This window comes from Alexandromys fortis, unplaced genomic scaffold (assembly GCF_014885135.2).
Source record: "Alexandromys fortis isolate MF-2015 unplaced genomic scaffold, M_Fortis_MF-2015_v1.1 scaffold_21, whole genome shotgun sequence".
Lineage (NCBI taxonomy): Eukaryota > Metazoa > Chordata > Mammalia > Rodentia > Cricetidae > Alexandromys > Alexandromys fortis.
Genome location: NW_026067905.1, coordinates 1,278,143 through 1,301,246, shown reverse-complemented (window position 1 = coordinate 1,301,246; position 23,104 = coordinate 1,278,143). Strand labels below are relative to the sequence as shown.

Sequence of the window (23,104 nt, the reverse complement as noted above, 5' to 3'; positions counted from 1 at the left end):
TCCACCACACAGGAGGTGACAGGGAGCCCAGAGAAGCATTCAGACTGGCTTACTCATGGCCTACATAAGGGCTGCCTCGCCATGAATCGCCTACATGTATTTCATAAAGACCTTACCTTTAACTTGCTGTGGTTCACCTTAGTCCTAACTCCTGAGAGGTGAAACAGCAATGGGATGGTACTGTTAGGCCAGTGTCACCATTGTCCCTGAAATGACAGCAAGCAGTCAGGAGGAAGAATCAGAAGTTCAGGGTTTCAAGGCCATTATGAGTTTCCTGAAACTGTGTTTCAGAAAAAAAAAAAAAAAACTAAATTAGTTATAAATAGTAAGGAAGAGTATTCTAGCCATTCATTTTACATCTGCACACATGTGCAAGTCACAGCCACAAGTGCTCAGTTGGCTTTGCTGTGGGTCAAAGGTCACAGCCACATAGCTAGTCTCCAAGACGTCATGTGACATGACGTGAGTCCTCACAGCATGAGAAGAATCAACTCTCCCAGGGCCTGGGGAGCGCTGTGGAACTTTGACACCACAGTGATTATAGCATTCAGCAAATAAACCGAAAGGCCCTCTTGAGTCTTTCAAATGTTATCCTCCACTCCTGGGTTTTTGTCTCTTTTTAGAAGAAAATGTAAATTTGAGTTCACTGGATGAGGACAGAATTACATAAGAAAATAAAGTGTCTGTAGTGGCAGATAAACTGCAGTCCTCTTTCAGTTTGTGGGGGCAGCCGTCAGTCTCGGACTGAACCTGCTTTTGTTCCCCCCCCCCCCCCCCCCCCCCCCCCCCCCCCCCCCCCCGTGAGTGGCTTTTGTCAAAGAGCAGAGCCAAAGATAGGGGAAGAGAAGATCTCCATTCACAGCTCCCCAGCTTTATGGGACGCTGGCCCTTGGCATGCAAGTTAAGTGCAAATCCACCCCTCTTTTCAGGCTAAATTGCACAGCTCATGACAAGGACAAGCCTGACTTCCAATCTCCAACGACTCCCTTAGCTCTTAAGAGAGCGATCTTAGTGAGTGGTGGAAAAAGTGCGACCTGGGACCACAGAGCCCCTTAGGATCTTTTCTCCTGGGTTTCCAGGACTTGAAGATGCCATGGGCAAGGATGCCCTGGGGGGATGCTAGGGCTCCTGTCAGGGAAAATGTTTCTCAGCCACTCACAGCGACTAGGGATTTACGAATCTCTTCCTTCCCTTCCCGGGGAGAAAGGCAGACAAGGGCTCAGAGGTTGTTTTACAAGACCTTAAAATCGGTCCCTTAGCAGCCTTGGATTGAGCAAATCTCTTACGTGTGGGAAGTGTCACTCCCGTGGGACTTGGGGTGGGCCAGTCCAAATTTAAACAATATATCTGGGGAAATGAAAGAATGTGGGAAAAAATAAAAAGTTGTTCTTGTATGTTTGTGTAATTTTTACTTCGGGGCCAAAAGGAGTCATATGTAATCAATGGGTTCACGTTTTCTGGTACTTGGTCCAAAGCCAAATTGAAAAAATAGCTCGTCTCCCACTGAAGACGATCCCCAGGCTGCAAGTCCAGTTTGTACTGTGAGAACCGCTGCCCGGGATGTTTCCCTAGTACAGAGATGGGGAGAGCGGACGTGCAGACCTGAGCGCTTGGGCCGGGTCATTAACACTCTACAGCTGTTTCGAGACATGCAATCCCAAAATAAAAGCGATGCCGAACATCCCTGGGCCTAAAAAGCCACTCGATGAACACCGGGGCATGAGAGAAGAAAGAACCGTGTGACTCTGAGCCAGTCCTCAAGCGCCAAGGGAAGGGTGTTTTCCCTGGTGGATCTGCTGCAGAGGGACCTGGGGTGGGGTATCTGGGCTCTCCCGGTCCTCAGCCCGTCTCCTGAGACCCAGGTACGGAAGCAAACGTGTCATTTCATCCCCAGGCGCCGTGCAATCTTCAAGACCGCCTTGTGCTTTGGGCTTTGGTCACTGCAGGCCTGAGTGTGGGACCAAACAAAAGTTGTCTTCACACAGAAGGACTTGGTTCTGGGCTCAGCCAGAGAAAGGCACTTGCAGCCAAGATGGAAAAATACAACTGACTGCTCCAAGTTGTCCTCTGCCCTCTCTCTGTGCAAATGCTGCCCTGCGTGTACACACACGTGCACACATGCGCACACACACATTAATTAATTAATTAACTAATATTTTAAAAACAAAGTACTTGGTTATATACATTTTGCTAAGACAAATCTAGGGTAAGAGAAGAGTTCATTTTCTTATGGGAAGATAAGAAATTCGAGTGATCCATTTTGACTGTCATCTGGTAGGATAATGTCATGGCGTGAAAATTATTCTGTTCTTCGTGTAGGGAGCATGGTGATCTGAAAGAATCCACCTTCACATTTCCAGATGTCTGTTATGCACAGGCTCAACATAAATGCTTCAAATCTAGAATGAATAAACCCTGGGTGAGCCAGGGTTCCCTTGGAGGTGGGCCCAGAAGCTGAGGTACCACAGATCTGTTTAAGGCAGTGGCTTATCTGATTTATCGTGCAGTTGGTTGAGCCTCCCAGAGAAAGGGATAGCTCACACGGAGGCCTGGACATTGGAGTGTGCTGCTGCATTTGATCAAGTGTCAGAGGGGTCAGGCTGCCTCAAGTGGGGGAGGAAAGAGAAGGGCGGTGAGTGGAGAGCTCTAAGAGGTCACAGTCACAGCCCCCATGCTGTGTGACCTCACTGGGGGCTGGAAAGCTGTGTTCTGCTCCAAGCGACTCGAGGCACCATGCAGGGTGTCGAGCAGAGGGGTGGTGTGGTTGACATGACATTCGGACAAGGCCGTGAGGTCTCATCTATGCAGAACAGAACGAGGTTAGGTAAGGATGGAAAACGGAAGATCAGTTAGAAGGCTAGCTGAATATTTCAAGACAAGGATGGTAGACTTTCAGGTGCTCTTGCAGGTGGTCAGGTTCTGGGTTTGCGTTAAAGGTTTAGCTAACAGGATTCTCCGTGGGTTGGACTAAGTGAGACAAATACTTCCTGCATGTTGGCCTGGACAGTGACAAACATAAACATGAAGTTGGCATTATCTGAGGTGAGTAAGAGGAGAAAATTTGAACACATCTAATTTGAGGCTATGGAATTATACGTCTGGACTTCACAGAGGCGTTTGGAACTGCACTGTCAAGCTGAGCATTGTCACTGTGAAATGCTACACAGGACTCAGAGGAACATACCCCAGGGCTTTGTAGAACAGCAAAACAACCGGATTAACCACACATTCTCTTCTGCACCAGCTTACGCTCAACTTGCTGTGGCAGTTCCCATACAATTGGGTCTTGACGGCGTGGCTCGGAACATGGAAATGGTTCTCCCCTGAGCTGTGAGCATTCGTATTAAAACCACAAACCTGGATGGTACACCTAAGGAAATAGGTACAGACAAGGAAATGAAATCCATAAAGTGCTTCTCTGGGACATTCCCAACCATCAGGGAGAAGTAGAAAAAGCAAGAAGACAGACAAGAATCCATGGAGGAATCCAGGAGAAAAGTGATGTCCATCTTCAGAGACAAGGACATGCACTGGCCATCCAAAGGAGCCCTGAGTTCCGAAACACAGATGTAGAGGGCAGAGACCATTAAAACTTTAAATGCCACGGACCACTCAAAATAAAGACCAAATCCTAAGCCACGCTTGGTGATGCCCACCTATATATCCAGCTACATGAAAGGTGGAGGCAGGAGAACCATAAATCTAATCTGTCTTGGCAACTAGTGAGACCAAAATTAAAAATTTAAAAGTAAATAAATACAGGCTTGTAGTCCAGCAGCAGAATGCTCTCCTGGACAATAGAATATCCTCGGCTAAACCTCTAGTACATATAAATAAATAAACAAACAAACAAGCAAGTAAAGAAGCATAAAGAAAACAAGCAAAATTTTGTTTAGAACAGTGAGTAAATTATTATCTTATTTTTAAAATATTGCTCTTTGGGGTCAAGGACATCAAAAAGAAAGAAAGAAAGAAAGAAAGAAAGAAAGAAAGAAAGAAAGAAAGAAAGAAAGAAAGAAAACACAGAATCAACAAGCCTGGGCTCCTAGGGGATCAAAGAGACTGGACCAACAACCTGCATAAGACTGACCTAGGCCCTCTGCACTTATGTGCCATTTGTATAGCTGGGTCTTCTTGTGCGACTCCTAACAGTGGAAACAGGGCTTGTCTCTGACTCCTTTGCTGATTTTTGGGACTCTATACCTCATACCGGGTTACCTTGTTCAGCCTTAACACAAAGGGAGGTGCTTTGTCTTATTACAACTTGATAGCTATGTTTTGTTGATATCGATGGAAGGTCTGCCCTTTTCTGAATAGAAACAGAAGAGGAATGGATGGAGAGGGTCAGATGGGAGGTAGGGGAAGAAACTGGGAGGAGAGAAGGGAGGGGGAACTGCAATAGGAATGTACAATAAAGAAAGGAAGGAAGGAGAAAAGAAAAGAGGAGAGGAAAGGGAAGGAAGGAAAAGAAAAAAGAAAGAGATAATGGTTTTTAAAATATACTGGAGACATAACCCATTGTTAGTGCCAGAGGAATGTTCTTTCTGTACCTTAGATAAAGTGGTAATGAAATGATGAATTTATTAAATTATCACATAGAATTAAGTGCAGAAATGTGTGCCTTATTATAGTTGGGGGACCCTCAGAGACATTCCTTTCTATACTCAGATAAAATACAAAATTTTAAAATAAATTCTGAACAAGTGACAGTATATTTATGCACAGTAAATCATTCTCTTTGGGGACAGCATTGGACACATCTTAAGTACTAAATATAAATTACGTGATGGTTTGCATCGGAACCCTGGGCTCCCATGACTGCGTGCTTATAGCGCCACCTACTGTCTTCACCAGACAGTAAAACCATATTGTCCGCATTCGTCAACTACGAAAATTAATAAAATACAGATATCTTTATTATTGTTTCCTTTTCTGCTAATCAAATGTTTCTGCGGTCATATTGACTCAGAGAAATATTGCGTTGTTTCAATAGCCTTATTTTACTAGATTTTGTTCTTTCAGTGTATCAGGGCCCTAGTTTATTTCTGTGCCTTTGATAAACACTAACCAGAAATGACTTGTGAGGTGTACTTGACTTACAGGTTTTAGTCTGTCATCCAGGGAAGCCAAGGTAGGACCTCAAGGCTGGAGCTGAACCAGAGACCACAGAGGAGTGCTACTTACTGGCTTGTTTTCCTAGGTTTTTTTCCACTTTGCTTCTGTACGTGACCTAGGACCACCTGCCGAGCAATGCCCACAGGGTGCTGAGTCCTCCCACATCAATCACTAATCAAGAAGATTCTCCACCGACATGTCCACAGACATATCTACAGAGGCTTCCCTTTGCCCAAGAGTCTCTAGCTGACAAAGATCAACCAGCACAGTCATGTGACTTTTACTTAGCTATATTAAGAATTAAGATGTTGCTAACTAGCCTAAACCCTACCAATTTTATAAAAGCACACTGCTTTTCCAAGCTGTACACAGCAGGTCGTATGGCTGTGGCATTCACAATAACAATGGATTGCACAATATCTTCTGTCCGCTTCCCTTAAACCTGTTAACTCAGACACCTCAAATTAGTCCACTAGAAGAGCGACAAAATGGGGCTTGTGCCCAGGTCTGTCTTCAGCACTATTTCTTTCTACAGCCAAAGTAAAAAGTGTTTGAGGATCAAGGTCATTCCTGTCCCCTGCACAAAATCAAGAATTATTTTATCTTGGGGACTAGAGAGGCACCCTCCATGGGCACTGGGAACAGAGCATAGGTTCTCTTCAAGAGCAGCGAGTGCTTTTGACCACTGAACTGCCTCTCTAGTCCCCAAGACATCTGATACTTCTTCTGGCCGCTGCAGGCAATTGCCTTCATGCGCACATAATTTTACACAAAATCAATACTTTTAAAAAAGAACTAACTGTCTCGTCTTAGCAGTGTTACAGCATGACGCTAGGCCGCTCCTTGTCCCCTTCAGACAATGACTGAGAACAACTTTTTTTTTTCGTTTGTTTGTTGGTGCTGGGAATTGAACCCCAAGCTGCTAAATGCTGCATTGTGCTGTTTAGCTACATCCTCCCCCACCTCCATTATTTGCAATTTCTTTGCATGGGAGGTATTTGGAATTGTTTAAAAACTATAGTAATATTTTCAGACAGATTATCAAAAGTGTTTTCAACATAAAAATAAAGTGGGGAGTGGTGACACATGCCTTTCATCCCTGCACCGGGTGGCAGAGACAGACCAGTCACTCAACCCCTGTGTGTTGGGACCAGCCCGGCTACAATGGTGAGTTCCAGGCCAGCCACAGCTATACTGTGAGACCCTGCCTCAAAGGGGTGGAGGAGGAATTCATAGAAATCTCCTACCAATAAGTTCTGTCACTCTAAAAGCCGAGGGGAAGTTAAATTATTCACAGAAGGTCTCTGTCATCATGGGAAGCCCCCAGGTAGTATAGTGGTGTATTATTTCTATTTTAATAAATAAATCTTGTCTGAAGACCAGAGGCAAAGCTAAAGCCATCAGGGGTCAGGTAATGGTGACACACACCTTTAATCCCAGGATCTGGGAGACAGAGGCAGACGGATCTCTGTGAGCTCAAGGCCAGCCTGGGCTACGCCAGATCAATGCAGAAACAAATCCGGATGTTGGAGGCTCACACCTTTAATCTCACTCCTAGGGAATCACACGCTTTTAATCCCAACACTAGAGGGAATATAAAATGGGAGGAAAGAGAGGCTTGGTCTGCTTAGTCTAAGGTCACCCAGCCTTGGTCAAGGTAAGACTTCTCTAGTGGCTTGGTTGCCTTGCTTTTCTGGTTTTTGGCTTGAGCCCCAATTTCTGTCTCTGGGTTTTTCTTATTCATGCTATAGTTAAGAGCTTGGAGCTGTAGAACGGGAACACCAGAGTGTGCGCAGCATGTTGAGTGCAAGCATTGAGAGAGAGCCCAAGCCAGACAGCAAGCTGCTTCTAACTTACAGTAACAGAAGGACAGCATGCTGATGGGCTCCTGCTCTGGGTGTTATCCCCTCCAAATCTAACGACAGACCTTTCCGGTTGCCATGACCCCCACTCCCACTTCCCAGACGGAGAAACTGAGGCTCGGCATCAAGGTGAAGACTCTTATTTCTTCTGCACAACTGGAAAATGGCAAAGCTAGGATAGAACCCAGAGTTCCTCCACAGCCCCTGATGCTCAGAGGGAAGGAGCTGTGAAGGGTTGAAATAGAGTGGCTCCCATAGGCTCAGACATTTGAATCTTGGTCCCAAGTTGGTGGAATTGTTTGGGAAAAAATACAAAGTGTGGCCTTGTTGGAGAGGGTGTGACCTTGTTGGAGGAGGTGTGACCTTGTTGGAGGAGGTGTGGCCTTGTTGGAGGAGGTGTGCCACTGGGCGTGGGCTTTGAGGTTCTAAAAGTAGTTCACATCATTCTCAATCTCCCTTTCTCTCTCAGTCATTGTCTTAAGGATGTGAGCTCTCAGCTGCTGCCATACGTGATTGTCTACTGCCATGCCTGCCCACCTTCTACCTGCCACCATGCACCTTGTCATGACAGTCATATACTCACCCTCTGAAATACTATGCCTCAATAAAATCTTCTTTCTATTAAAAAGGATATGTCTTTGTTTTAATAATAGTGGGTCACTGCTTTGCTGATTTATCTTCTGTGTATCTTAACATTCTGTATCTGTAGCATAGTGACCATCATTTCAACTGTCCATATTTTCAATACTCTAAAATCAAATTACAGAATAATAAATGGTGAACTTCAAAGGTTCCACATAACCACCAACATTCTTAAAGATATGAGCCGGGTGGTGGTGGTGCATGCCTTTAATCCCAGCACTCCTGAGGCAGAGGCAGATGGATCTCTGTGAGTGTAAGGTCACCCTGTTCTACAAGAGCTAGTTCCAGGACAGGCTCCAAAGCTACAGAGAAACCCTGTCTCAATATATATATAATATATATATAATATAAATCAATATATATATATAATATAAATATAATATAAGAGTTCTCAGTTACTGTTAAGTCTAGAGCATAGCCCCCAGCCTCTGGCATCCATCCCAGTCCCCCTGACCTGGGAGTTGCATTAGTCCAGACTCCAAATCTCAGCATACCCCAGGGGAGAGTCAGGTCCACTCCCACAGGGTATTTAAGTAGGCTCCCAGAGCAGAAGTATGTGGTTCTGGGTTTGCATGTGCTCCCTGCTTACCTGTCTCTCTGCCATGTGTTTGGCCACTCAAGAGTGCTGTATTTAATAAAACGATGGGCATTTTAATTTGGTTTGATCTGACCTAATTGGATTTCTTTGCGCCAGCGGAGCCAACCGTCTTAGGATTTTTTTCCTAACAGTTATTGTTTCTGTTAACACTCTTCTTCTGTAGGGCTTACCTGCTCTTTTTTTATTTTGTTTTATTTGCATGTGTGTGTGCATGCATACATGTGTATTCACATGACCTCAGAGGCCAAAAGAGGGCATTGTATTCCTTGGAGCGGGTGTTACAGCTGTTTGGGAGCCACCCTACGTGGGTGCTAGGATCTGAACTCCAGTCCTCACAATGGAACAACAGTGCTCTTAACCACCGAGCTCTCATCACTTCATCCCAGCTTACCTGCTCAGGGTCCTCTGAACAGGGCATACAGTCAACCCTGGAACATGTGAAGGGTTTGTTTCAGGACCTGTGCAGAAGCGAAATCTTCAGGGGCTCAGTCCATGACATGAGATGGCATAATATCTGCATATAATCTATGTTTTTGGTTGTGAACCTAACCCCCAATGGCTGAGCCTTCTCTCCAGCCCCTGCATATAATCTATAAGTGTCCTCATGTGATCATCACTAGAGCTTCTGTTGTACCTAGTATATAATATCACCACTGAGCACAGAAATCTATGCTGCGTTATTTTGTTCAAGGAGTAAAAAAGAAAAGGGTCTGTACATATTCAAAGCAGAGTGATTTTCCTTCAAAGCAGAGTGATTTTCCTTTTAATATTTTCTGTTTATATTGGGCTAATTTGAAGATATAGTCAGCTGGTTGGTTTTAGTTTCTAGCCTTAAACATCCAAAATCTACTGTTTTTCTTTTCTACTACCATTCATGTTTCTCTCCCCACCTCCTGTTTACAAAAGCACCCTATGGTGGCTTCCTGAAGGTAGCCTATCTCTTGCTCAAGTCAGTATCTTTTATATCTCGTGAGCCTCATAGTATCATAGAATGACCCCTGAGAAGCCATTCTACCTATAGCCGCATCACTCACACAAATCAGACTTGCTTCTTGTGTACTGTCACTACAGAGGTGGGAAGATGACTGTTCTCTGCTCAAATACTCACATCATGTAAGAAATCTAGAGAGGGATGCATAGGTTACGTGCAAGCATGACCCTGTTGGATATAAGGTCCCAAGCAACCACGAGCAGCACAGATTAGATCTATACACAACTGTCTACAGCTGTCCCTTAGGGTCCTTCAAGACGTGATTCCACATCTTTCTGTAGATACAAAATTCTGTGGGCACTCAGTTCCTTCACATAATACATGCAACCCATTTTTAGTTAAAATACTCAATGTAATACAAATTGGAAGTTGGTAGTTGTTATGCTAAGTTACTCAGGGAATTGTGGAGGCCAAAAAATGCAGCCCCATTTGCACTTTGTCTGATGGTTAGAAGTGAGGAGTGGCGAGCATAGTTGCAAGTCCCCACCCAGGATGTGACTGCTTGATTCTTTTGACATTAAGATAGCTCCATTCAATTCTGATGTGTGGTCAAGATGTACAAACACACTTCTGCTCCTTCTTTTGTAACTGTGAGGTCACCCAGGGAGGAGCCGCCTCCTAGAGCAGCTTCCCTACCTAGACAACAGAATGCTAATGATTTGATGTCTCAGAGTGATAAAGCAATTGACTGTGGGAGTTAACCTTTGTATCATGTTAACAAAGTGTGGTTAGAGATGCAGTGTGGAGTGCAGTCTAGACAAGAGCTTCCACAAGGACGTCCAGTGATGGAATCCAAGGGTCTTAAGATTTGGAATTGAAATAATGGCTACTGATTTTCTTGCATGTAAATCAGGATATTAAAAAGAAAAGCTTCACCTGGGTACACGTTGACTCAGTATTACTGCAAGGCAAGAATATCTCCTGTCACGCAATAGAGTTGACTAGGTGTCTTAATTTTCATTAATGGAAAAATAATTTATAAAAGAAGTTGAAGATTTAGGTGATTAAGGCAATATAGGAGTGTGGTGGTTCATTTCATATATGTTATATATGCATACCCAAAATGGCATTATTTCAGCCTGCGTCCCTGGGGTAAATTTAGAAAACAATTGACATTTGAATAACTGCAAAAAAAATCACCTCCAATACAGCTGGATAGTGCTCAAACCACAGTGACTAGAACATAAGGGTGAGACAGGCCAAGTTATGAGTGTGTTATGAGTGTTTCAGCTCAAGGAACGGGGCAGAGTTACAATAACTGCCCTGACTGACAGACTGGCTGGCTGGCTAACTGACTGACTGACTGACTGCAGCGTAGATTAAAGCACAATCCGCTGTGGAGGAATTAGAAATGCTAGCCGTGCTGTGATTTAATGTAGAGAAGCAGGCCAAAGTCTTAGAGATGTCGTAATGCCGAGTTCATTTATCATTTACAACACACTTGTCCACTCTAAAGAGGGTACATACCTTTTCTAGGTAGTGTGAAAAGAACCCTGGCCTCCTTCAGAGCTCCTTAGGCTGGACCAAACCATGGGGAACACAGCCATTAAATGGGAAAGTTAAACGTAATGGGAGGTGAGTCCTTGGGTATCAGTGGACAACTGCCAGTGTTGAGCCATCTATGGGAACATGGATGTAGTTACCATAGTGGACAATGGAGCCAAACAGGTACCAAAAATAGTTGACTTATGCAAATTTAAGACCTTGAATAGTTAATCACAGTAAGCCTAAAAGTGAGATGAACAAGACACAGACTCAATTCTCAACCCATATGTGAAAAAGTAAGTTCTATGTCAAGCTAACAAGCTTCTAATTCAAATCACCTCCCATACAGTAAAAGAAGAGAAAAAAAAGTTAATCTTCTTGTCCAATCACTAAACTTTGTGCTGATTTACAGACTCAGAATCATTGGAGTCAGAGAGAAAACCTTTGTCCTCAATCAAACATTTATATGGTTAATATTTCTCCCAGCTTTTCATTAAAGGGACCTTTAGCCTTTAACCAGGATATCTGTACACAAGAGAAATTCCAATGCTCATTACTTTGGGGGGCTTCTGGACACCGTCTATAAAATGATGATAGGTCCAGGTGACCAAAAGTGCTATTGAGGCTTACTAGAGTGGATGAGCATGGAGGTCAGGGGTCACCCTATGTCCATATCACAGTAGATGCCTGAACCAATCCAGTCCCAGACACATAGTTGTATTAAACATACTTAGCGGTAGATATAATGTCAACATGGGTTCTTGATCCAATGCACACAAACTGTGACAGTGGGACTAGCTAAATGAGGCCGTCAGAGCAATCGTAATCTAAATCAATGCTGCATTCCTGGAAGATCGCCAAGGTTAGCGCAACACTGCAAATATGACAGATGCAAAGGGGGTGAGGAGTTCCTACCACAACCTTGTCCAGTCCTGCTTTGCCTGTGTGGAAAACAAATGGGTCATGGAGAAAGATTCCAGAGTGCCATGAGCTTCGGCAGGCTGCACCTCCATTTGTGGCAGTTGTACCAGATGTGTTTTTGTTTTAATTGTTGGGCAAACAAATTAACACATACCTTGGTAACTCATATGTAGTTGTGGGTGGGTCTAGTAAATGTTTAGCTCTTTTTTCCCTTATATTTCTCCTGAAGACCCACAAGGAAAGATTTGCTTTCCATCTGGCAAGGCCAACAGTACACCTTCACCGTCCTGTGTCAGACCCATGCTGGCCTTCAGCTTCACATGCTAATTTAGCAGGCAAGGACCATGATCACCTTTTCTGTTGAAATAGGGGCGGCAGGGCTGCGTCCCCGGCACCCGGCCGCCCGCATGGCTAGTTTATACCCAGAAATAATTACACGGAAACTGTATTCTTTCAAACACTGCCTGGCCCGGCTAGGTCCAGTTTCTTATTGGCTAGCTCTTACATATTGTTCTAACCCATTTCTAATATTCTGTGTAGCCCATGAGCTGGCTTACCAGAGAGGATCTTAACCTGCATCTGTCTGGAGTGGGAGCATCATGGCGACTCCTCCTCTAACCTTCTTTCTCCCAGAATTCTCTTCTGTATACTCCGCCTACCTAATTTTCTATCCAATAAAATGGGCCAAGGCAGTTTCTTTATTAGTAAGAAATCATTCCCACATCATTTCCCCTTTTTCCGTTTAAACAAAAAAGAAAGGCTTTAACTTTAGCATAGTAAAATTACATATAACAAAACAGTTATCAAGTAAGAATTACAGTTACAATATTTATATCTATTTTATCTCTTATCATAACTAAGGAAAACTATAACTATTTATTCTTCAACTCCATCAAAGACTCCAGAAGGATATAATATTATCTAAGTAAACAAGAAATAAGAAAACTCTAGAAATGACAGAGACATCTCGCTGCCTGGACAGTCACCCAAAGTTCCTCTGTACCGTTGGGGCATCCATCTTCGGCCTACAGGCCCATGGTATCCAGATACATTTCCATGAAGCAGGAAATTTTAAAGACAGTTCAGTCACTTTCTGCTGTGTTCTGTAGAATGTCTTGTAGACTCTTTCATGAATCAGGAACCCCGAAAGACCATCTCACCTTTAGGCAAGTTCAGCAGTCCTCTCTCTGAGGGTTCTCTGTGTCCAGTTTATGCAACAGTCCAGGCAAGAGCAGTTTCTTGCCCAAATGACTATCCAACTCCATAAGGATCCTCTTCGATGCCCATCTTCCTCTTGAAGTAGCTGGTGCTGCCAGGAGCAGACGTGTCTCCTTGTCATGAAAAGTCCTAAGTTATTAAAATATTTTAAATGCCATATTCTGCAGTCTTTGAAAGATATGAAGAATGCCTATCTAATTGAAATATATCTCTATATATCTAGAAAATCTAACTAACATGACTACAAGCTTAACTATTAGCAATGATTATCCATTAACAACCTATATTTCCTAATTATACATTACATTTTAAGTGAACTACATAATCACAATACCTTAATCAAGTTCAAAAATACATATACATATAACAAAATTGACCTTAAAATCCATACCAATGCAAATTATTCATATCTATATCATATCCCCCTTTAAATGTAAAAGAACATTTATAAACAATATTTGGGAACATGGGCGTAGTTTTTTCTCTCCAAACTGCTTCCTGCTGAATGGGGGCACTGTTAATCAGATCATTTAGGGTGTAACCTGTGTGTCAGGTTCATCTCGGTTGGCAGTTGAGTGAAGTAATTTTTTGAGGGTGTTCACAGCAACCTTTCAGGAGGGCGTGGTCTATCATACCATACCGGGATAGATGCAATCCATAGGGTCACATCCTCTGTGGAAACAAAAGAAGACCCTCTCCAAAGCATCATATCCTTAGATCCAAATTTTGAAGTCAAGATACCTTTAGAACATATGTGCAGGTTCAGCTTAGCAGCCCATATAATAAAATGTCTCTTTGTACTTAGCTCCTTCACAGTCAAAAATTTTAAAGAAAACACAATGTACATAATCCAGACTCTCTGTGAATTTTTCATTTTTACGTGGCTTATTTTTCTTTATTTCTCTTAATCTATAACTATCTGTACTTCTGTACTCTGTCTCTTTAAAGACTTTACCCTTTTTCTTTTTAAGACATTAACTTTATTCTTTATATTCTCTTTTTTTCCCCAAGCCTACGTACATTCATCCAACGGTGTCTGAATCTGTTTTACTGTGAATCTGTATTTTTTTTTTTATTATCCAGGAGCATTTCTTAAAATGTTAAGCATTTCTTAAAAACTTAAGTTGCACCATGTATAGGTAATACGGTACTGCCTGTGTCCTGCCCAGTCTAAACCTTAACTGCACGGTTTTAAGGTAATTACGGTAGTTCCTGCCTGAGATCAGCACAGTTCAGCAAGGAGCAGCCGCTCCTGCCTCAGAGTCATTTGGTGCTTTTGAGCTGAGCACAGTTACAGGCAAACAGCAGTTTACATTGGAGCCGCAATCAGCAATTTAATTTTGAGACTGAGTGTGCAGCACAGAAACTCTTTTTATCCAAGTTACAGCCAAATCTGACACGCAGAGCACTGCGCAGTCTGAAAACGCGTCTCTGTATGGCAGCAGGAATCCGCCATGCTCTTCCGCCTGCCTAAGCCTGATTCCGCCATCTGCCCAGGTGTAGGCAGGGAACGCTGAGCCATCGGCAGGTCTCAGAGCAATCTCCTCCGATCCCAAGTGGGAACAGAAACATCCAGTCCCATAAAAGCCTTGAAATGCTTTAAAGCCAGAGTTCACGCTGGCAGCATAGCACCAGGAAGCCGCGCTTTAAAATGACGCAGCTTTTTTTCTCTGCTGCTGTTGCTGAATCAGGAATCTCTCTACAGCATGTCACCAACAAAACAGCAAAAATCTGTGTTAAACTCTGTTTCCCTTATTTTTAAGCCTTCTCAGGTTTTTAAGTGGATTTAGCCCCACGTTGGGCGCCATCTGTTGAAATAGGAGCGGCAGGGCTGCGTCCCCGGCACCCGGCCGCCCGCATGGCTAGTTTATACCCAGAAATAATTACATGGAAACTGTATTCTTTCAAACACTGCCTGGCCCGGCTAGGTCCAGTTTCTTATTGGCTAGCTCTTACATATTGTTCTAACCCATTTCTAATATTCTGTGTAGCCCATGAGCTGGCTTACCAGAGAGGATCTTAACCTGCATCTGTCTGGAGTGGGAGCATCATGGCGACTCACTCACTCAGCTTCTTTTTCCCAGCATTCTCCTCTGTCTACTCCGCCTACCTAATTTTCTATCCAATAAAATTGGCCAAGGCAGTTTCTTTATTAATAAGAAACCACTCCCACATCACTTTTCCTTTTAGAAGATATCCCTCCAGGCTAGTATGTGGATGCTATTTTGCTCATTTAACCTGATGAGCAAGAGAAAATAACTACTCTAGATTTGCTGGGCAGACATTCCCCTATCAGCATACCAGAAATCTGAAATCCCAGAGAGTCAGGGGAGTGGCTCAGTAGTAATGGTACTTGCCATCAAGATTGATGACTTGAAATGGTCACACAGGGCCCACATAGGAGAAGGAGCAAGCCACCTCAAGCACAGTGTCCTCTGACATTCGTGCCATAGACACATACACATGTACACACACACGCACACACACACACACTACATACACGCCATATGTGAAGTTTGTAAGGTTGTAAGGCACCAAGGGTGGAGGATATTTCCAGGTGTCACTCATTTCACCCGGCCCCCAACCCCCACCCCAAGCAAGAGCACAGCTGCAGACACCTCTTTGAATTTGGGAGTAAGTATAGTCTTCAATGTGGTGTGTTACTGAGTGGTGGGAAAAGCAGTTACCCTTGAGTGGGACCCAGAACAAGAGAAACCAAGCCTACGTCCCATGTAAGCTACTGTGACAGCTGGAGTCACGAGTCAAAACACAAGCAGCAAGTAGTCTTTAAAGTAGTGGTAGCTATTGTGGTCCAGGACCTTCAGAGGTTCCTGAAGGTGAAGTCACAACATAAGACTTTTAGAACAAGAGCCCAACATCATCCATAGAAAATACTCCTCTTTTGAGGCAAAAGAAAACCCTCTCTTCCTCTGTTACTGAGCCTTTGTAGATGTAAGTGCTTGACCAGGGGCCACCAAGTTACCGTGTGAATTGAACACTAATGAAATGACTGTTGTCTAATACATGAGCCCAGAAGACTGAGTATGTATGGCCATGCTCTATCATCTAATGGAAATAATGTATAGCGTATACTGTGCATATATGTGTATGGGCATATATAATAATGTATATGCATAAATAATGCATGATAGAACATATATAATGAAATAATGCATATTGTATCATATATATAATATATATGATTAGGCCCAAGAAGACATGTAACTTATAGGTGTAGGGGAATGTGTTACAGTGTAATGTCGCAGAAATATCCTGACTTATCGGGAAGCCAGGATAGACTCGGAGCTGCAATAGGACAGCTCTGGAGGCTAGAACCACAATAGGACATCTCAGCCCTGGAGGACAGGTGTCCTGACTATCGGGAAGCCAGGCTACCAGAAGCTGGGGTTCAGCAGAGGATGGTCTCCCCGCAGGATATAAGAATCCTGCTCTTCTTTTGGAGAGCCACTACAGCTGAGTTCTGCTCTGTTCCCTTAAGGGAACATCCTAGCAGAGCTATCTGCTTTGCTTCTCTGACCCAAGATGTTTCTTTTTTGCAAACACTCAGCTTCGGGAGCATCCTAGCAAGGTTCTTCTGTTCTGCTCTGCCTTGCTGAGGCCCCCTAGAAAGTGTCCCAGCAAAGTTTTTCAGCTCATTCCCCTAAGGGACATTCCAGTCAGGTTCTTTAGTCTGTACTGGTGAATGAAGGTCTTTGCCCAAGACTCTTTTGAGAAAGAAATTTACTTGGGAAGGAGGAGTCCAGGACAGTGGCTGCCTTTGCTAGGAAGGGCTTAACAGTAGCCTTTAACTGAAGGGGTAGAGTGGCAGCAGAAAGGCTTATGTAGGAGTTTTCCCAGGGAGAAGGGGGATTGGTTAGTTTTTCCTTGCTCTGGGATTGGCCAGTTTAATTGGTCAGGGGCAGAGATGTATCTGCCTTCATGTCAAAGTGTGTTTCTTTCACTGGTCCTTTTAGCTTTTTGACTCTAATCTTAGGAGCAGGGCATATTTCTTTCACTGGCTCTGACTCTAGGGACAAAGTGTGTTTCTCTAACACTAGTTTCAGAGTCAGGGCACATGTTTTTAGTACTGAGTTCAGGGATAAAGATGTGTCTTTCCCCGGCTCAGGTTTCAAATACAGGGTGTGTTTCTTTCACTGGCTCTGGGTTCAGAGTCAGGGTGCTCAATGATTGGTTGGTTTCCTGCCCAGGCATTGGTTGGTTCAGTTGGGCAGTTGGGCAGGGGCAGAGATGGCTCTGACTTCATGGACAAACTGTGTTTCTTTCACTGGTCCTTTTCAGGTTTTTGGCTCTACTCTTAGGACAAGGGCATATTTCTTTCACTGGCTCTAATTCTAAGGACAAAGAGTGTTTCTTTGATACTAGTTTCAGAGTCAGGGCTCATGTCTTTAGTCCTGGGTTCAGGGATAAAGATGTCTCTTTCCCTGGCCCAGGTCTAGATCCAGGGTGTGTTTCTCTCACTGGCTCTGGGTTCAGAGTCAGGGTGCTCAGTGATTGGTTGGTTTCCTGCTCCAGTTGTTGCTTTACACTACAATAGGACCAAGTGGTTGAAATACCCAGGGTCCCCCTCCTGTGACCTGCATCTCTCTCAACCAGTACTAAAGTTGCCTCGGAGAATTCCCCATGAGCAGCTGATTGAGCGTGAGACGACTTGCTCCTGGCTTGCAGGAGGTTCACGATGCACAGGCACGGTCTAAAAATGGACAGCTATAGAACACGGGAGATTACATAGCAATTCATGGACTATGCAGTGGTTCTGCTGTGTGAATGTAAACTTAAGGGGAATGCAACTGGTGGTGGAGTGGTGATTCCAGATCTCAGCGGGTGGAGGTAAGAGGGTCATCAGCTTCCAAGTCAGTGGGAAGCCAGAGTTGACAAATGAGAGCTTGTCTTAAAGAGAAGGGGACGCAGGAAGAGGAGGGCATTAATCACTTAATTAAGTAATTTGGAGACAAGATATGCAGTTTGACCACCCAGAATGAGCGGGTTAAAAGTGAAAGCGTTTGTGTCCCACGCTAGTGCTCACCAAAGGATAACTTCTTAGTAGAGAAGTGTTTTAGCAACCAAATGCATAAATCAACTCGTTCTCCAGACACCAGCAGCCTCTTCTCTCTGCCAGTCTGGCCGTTGCCCTGGAAACTCATAAAAGAAAGGCTGAGGTGACCGGGACGAGGTCATTCTTGCCTCAGCAACATGGTCGTTTTATTCTCCATTGCCAAACGAGCCCCAGCCATCACCTATTCCAACACTGAACTCGGACACAGTACTCTTCCTGAAGTAGAATAAGATAGAAAAGACTAATTATTAAATGATGATTTATTTAGTGATTCATTTAAAGCACAGCTCGTACCGCCCACTGGCCAAGCATGACTTCAGTTGCTCGCTAGAACACAATGACCTGAAGAAATGGCTGGAATAACGGGCCGTTGCCCTTAACAACCTACTGACTGCCACGTAGATGTCTGTAAAATCTCGCTTGCTTGCCCCACCTTGTGGTTTCAGCATATAAAGTGAATTGCAGAGTGGCTGGAACTATCTTGGCCGCAGTCCACCAGTGAGTAAATCTCCCTTCCGTGCTCACAGACATTGGGCTGCTTATTCTGGATGGATGCCCACAGAAGACCTGCAAAAGGTCTACACACTACCATGACATCTCACAAAGCCTTGATCAACAAACCCACTTCATAGCAAAAGAAGAGAAGAGTAGCAATGGGCCCATGTTCCCAGAAATCCAAACGCAGGTAGTGTGGTGTAGCAACACGGCGGCCTTTTGGAGAGAGTTACAGGACCAGCTAGGTACAGTATCTTGTCTGGCTGGGTCCAGGTCTCCAAAAGGTCTCAATTTGAATTGGTAGCAATACATGACAGACTACATGACATCAAGATTCACCCGGTAACCAGGAAGTGGAAATGGAAGTGGTGCCTTTCACTCTTCCGCCTTTGACACGCATATGTATTTTTTCTTCTTGTTCCCATGACTGTATGCTTAGCTAACATAGAGGTCAGAGTAACAGAGGAAAAAAATCTTTCAGTCAGAAACACAGCAATGACTCCACTGGTTGTCACCTTGCCACGTTGCACTCCTCAGGCCTCTGGAGAAAGAGGCAAAGATGGACACTACGATGTCAGCTAATGTGGCTGGTCGTGACTCCCAAAGGGAATCTGAACAACTACTCCACAACAGAATCTAAGTCTATCTGGAATACAAACAATGTCTGGGAGCATTTCAGTGCCTTGAGGTTAAGGACAGGGGGAAACAACCACAGGATGTCCCTTTGGATGAACACTGCAGGCGTCAATAAGCCACCAGCCAGGCCGAGCTGCTTGGTGAGGACAAAGGGGCCATAGATGGAGCCACAGAGGAAGGCAGCAAGAAACACTAGCTGTGCCGTGTGAGCAGCCGGAATCGTGTGCGTGTCCTGTCCTTGTAAAATAAAATGCTTTGACTTTATACACCTAGTTAACTATTCCTCACCCCATTTAAGTGACAAGATGTTGGGGGAAGGGCAAACTACTCAAGGATGTGTGCTCTGCGTTTATTTGCATTCGGCGTGGTTTCAGTGCCAAGCCAGAACTGTGGCTTCATTGTTATCCTTGTTTGCAGATCAAGCATAAGCTAGGAAGGTGTGCGGTGCCCAGCTGACAATGGGTAGACCTTTGGCGGTTCACTTTATGAGTTCCTTTGACAGGGTGATACTGTTACGGCCAGTGTCTCCGCAGCCATGTGTCTGAAAGGTGTCAGAAACGGAGTCAACAGACTGACGGGAGGTGACTGAGATAAATGTAGTATCACCCACCCACTGGAGGTCTGAAAATGGAAGAACAGAAGAAGTGAGAACCTATCTGTCAGCTGGGATATCGCTTCCTCCTTTCAGAACTGTGCTCCAGTCTGAGGCATGAAGGTAGCCAGGAGCCATGCTCTCTGAGACCTGAACTGAGGTTTACACTATTGGCTCCTGGTTCTGACATCCTTAGGCCCTGGACATGGCTGTGAAACCACACAGGCCTCTAGCTTGTGAAGGGACAATACTGGAACTTCTCAACCTCCTCCATCATAGGAAACCATGTGACAGATCTCCTTCGTTGATTTTGTTTTCCTAACATACATCATGTTTCATAAAGAAAAACCGACAGCATCACAGCACTTGAGATGAAGTCTGCAGAAAAACTTTCTGAACACATGATGAGAGTCAATGATATAAAGATTTAAATTTTCACAAATATGTATAAATTAAGCAGCATGTGCCTGTAATGTATCTGAAATCTGTGGATCAAATTCTACATTAAGATTATCAGGTCTTCAAGATCATTAACACTGATGCCAACTTATGCTGGAGAGGATGTGGGGTAAAGGGAAGATTCCTCCATTGCTGGTGGGAGTGCAAACTGGTACAGCCCCTTTGGATATCAGTGGTGCGGGAGAATTATCTGTAGTCTGTCAATCATGTTATAAATAAACACTGATTGGCCAGGTAGGAAATATAAGAGGGAAAACCAGACAGGAAATAGAAATGATGTAATGAGAACAGGAGAATTTTAGGAAGGAGGAAGTTGATTCCTCCCACTCCTGCCCAGATCGCCGAAGCAGCAGGATGTGATCTGCCTCACTAAAAAAGGTACTGAGTCACTTGGCTAACATAGATCAGAAAGATGGGTTCATACAATTGATGTGGGAGTCCCCTCTCTATGCTGTCAATATGATTGGTTAATAAAGGAACTGCTTTGGGCTTATAGCAGAGCTATAGGGGAACAGAGCTAGTCAGGGAAAATTAAACAGAATGCCGGGAGAAAGGAGGCAGAGTCAGGGAGAAGCCATGGAGCCTCCACCAGAGACAGACATGCTGAAATTTTGCTGGTAGGCCACGACCTCGTGGTGATGCACAGATTAATGGAGATGGGTTAAATTAAGATGTAAAAGTTAGCAAATAAGAAGCCAGAGCTAATGGGTCAGGCAGTGATTTTAATTAGTACAGTTTTCTGTGTGAATATTTCAGTTCAGGGCGGCCAGGAAAAACAAGCAGCCCCCATGCAACAAACAATATATAATTTTATTTTTTAATAGATAATGTGAAATTTAAATGACTTTATATCTTTTAATTAGATTCTGAACACTGTCTCATCTTTGATGGTTGGCGCATCTTACCAGCAGAGTTAAAATCGTTTGCTTCTAACAGTAAGCAGACATTCCTGATTGATTGCTCTCTCTTGTCTACATTAGCATGCTGCATTCCAATTGGTTGTTCTCTCCTGTCTTTGCTAATTAGCATGTTTCTTTGATGGCTGTTACTTGAAATTTATGGTCTGGCAATGGGAATACATTTTTATTTAAACTCACAAAATGTGTTTTTCCAGTTCACAGTTTCCCATGGTTATAAATTTTACTCGATTCTATTTTGCAACTTGTAAGGTTAAAACAATAATGACGTGGTGAGAATGTTATGAGTTTGAGGTTCTCATAGGGCAGGAAATATAGATGTGGCGATCCAGCCCAGGCTTTGGGATTTGTCCTCACACTCCTGAGTCAACACTGATTTATGAAGTTTTCATTCTTCTTACTGACTTCCAGCTTCGTGCCACTGTGCCTGGAAGAGATAGCAGGTATACTTTAAGTGTTTCTTAATTTCTTAAGGTTATGTTTTCCTGTGATCTGTCTTACTCCATGTAGCCTTTAGAACAAAGTGTATTCTCCTCCCAGGGAAAGGACATGCCCTATCTGTTAGAACCCTTCCATCTAAAGCACAGCTGGAGGCCAGGATCTCCTGACTGATTTTGTCTGGGTGAGAAGTGCACCTTGGAGAAGGGATTGGCTACCCCACTGTCTTGCTTTTATTTCCTGTAGCTGTCACTTGCTCTACATTTTTGGGTGTCGTGTCAGGCAGATCTTGTGTGTAATCACTATGTCTTCCTCATTCATTAATGATCTCCCTTGTCCCTTTGACAGTATTGGCCTTAAACTCTATTCTGTCTGATGTAAGTGCCGACACCACCGCATGACACGCCCTTTTCTACACGTGGACTTCGCAAGAGCCCTTAAAGCTAAATGAGCAGCTGGTGCCATTGACGGCACACAGCCAGAACTTACATTTTGTTTCATTTAATCTGTTTGAACACTCTTTGCCTTTTTAAAAAATGAGATCAACTCTCACTATGTAACCCCTGGCTAACTTGGAATTCTCAATGAAGATGAGGCTGGCCTTGAACTCTGAGAGATCTATCTTGTCCACCTACCTCTGCTTCTTACGTGTTGAGATAAAAGGTGTGCTCCACCATGCCTGGCTTCGTTATTCGCCTTTTTATTGGAGAATCTAATTCATTTATCTTTAACATAATCAATGGTTTGAAAACTTAGTGTTGTCAATTTTGTATGTTGTTTTCTGTTTCTTGATAGATAAGCATGCCAAAAATACACAATACTTAGATTCTCATACCAAACATAAAGGTATGAAAGGGTAAATTTCTATTTACCTGACATGCAGGTAAAATTCAAAGGTAAAATTTTAAAATATAAAACCACCCTAAGAAGCACAGGGAGAAAGCTGTTTTGTTTGTTTGCTTGTTTGAGATAGATCAGACTGGCCTCAAATTGCAGAACACCCACGAAGTGCTGGGATAATAGTTAGAAGCTACCAGGCCTGGCAAGGGAAAGCTTCTTGACACTGATATTGACATTCTTTTTTGACTTGGTACACAAACATCAACACTTAAAACTAGACAAGTGGAGTTATATCAAGACAAAAAGGTCTCTAAAAGCAAAATAAAAACCAATAGAATGAACAGGCAGGAAGGTGTGTTCAAAAAATATCTGGCAATGGGTTAAAGCTCAACATAAAAAGCCTCATATAAATAATAACCATAAAGTTAAATTAAGGGTAAAAGACTCAAATGAATGGAAACTAGTATATATAAAAGGGACTAAATCTCATTAGTCATCAGAGATCAGCATATTAAGCCCAAAATGAGATATTATTTCATACCTATTATGTTATATATAACATATATATTGGCTACCCCACTGTCTTGCTTTTATTTCCTGTATATATGTATATATAACATATATATTGCTTTTATATCAGTAATATATCATTATGTGCTTCTGTCAAGAGTCTGACAGTGAGTCTTAAGATGGGGATTTGTCAACAGTATTAGGAACCCTAACTTGTACAGTAGCATCCGCATCTCTAGTTCAGTAAGCTTTCCTTTACCTGGCCCACACACAGGACACTGCCACACACTACATCTCTGCCACCATCTCCC

The 23,104-nt window shown here is 43.5% G+C and overlaps 1 long non-coding RNA gene across 1 annotated transcript in view; it reads right to left on the bottom strand.

The window, feature by feature from the left end:
* Window positions 1-20,968: 20,968 nt before the first annotated feature.
* The window catches only part of LOC126497345 (uncharacterized), a 10,004-nt gene continuing 7,868 nt past the window's right edge, over window positions 20,969-23,104 (bottom strand). The window contains exon 3 of the long non-coding RNA XR_007590592.1: window positions 20,969-21,432. This is a non-coding gene — a long non-coding RNA (uncharacterized lncRNA). The remainder of the gene's footprint in view (window positions 21,433-23,104) is intronic.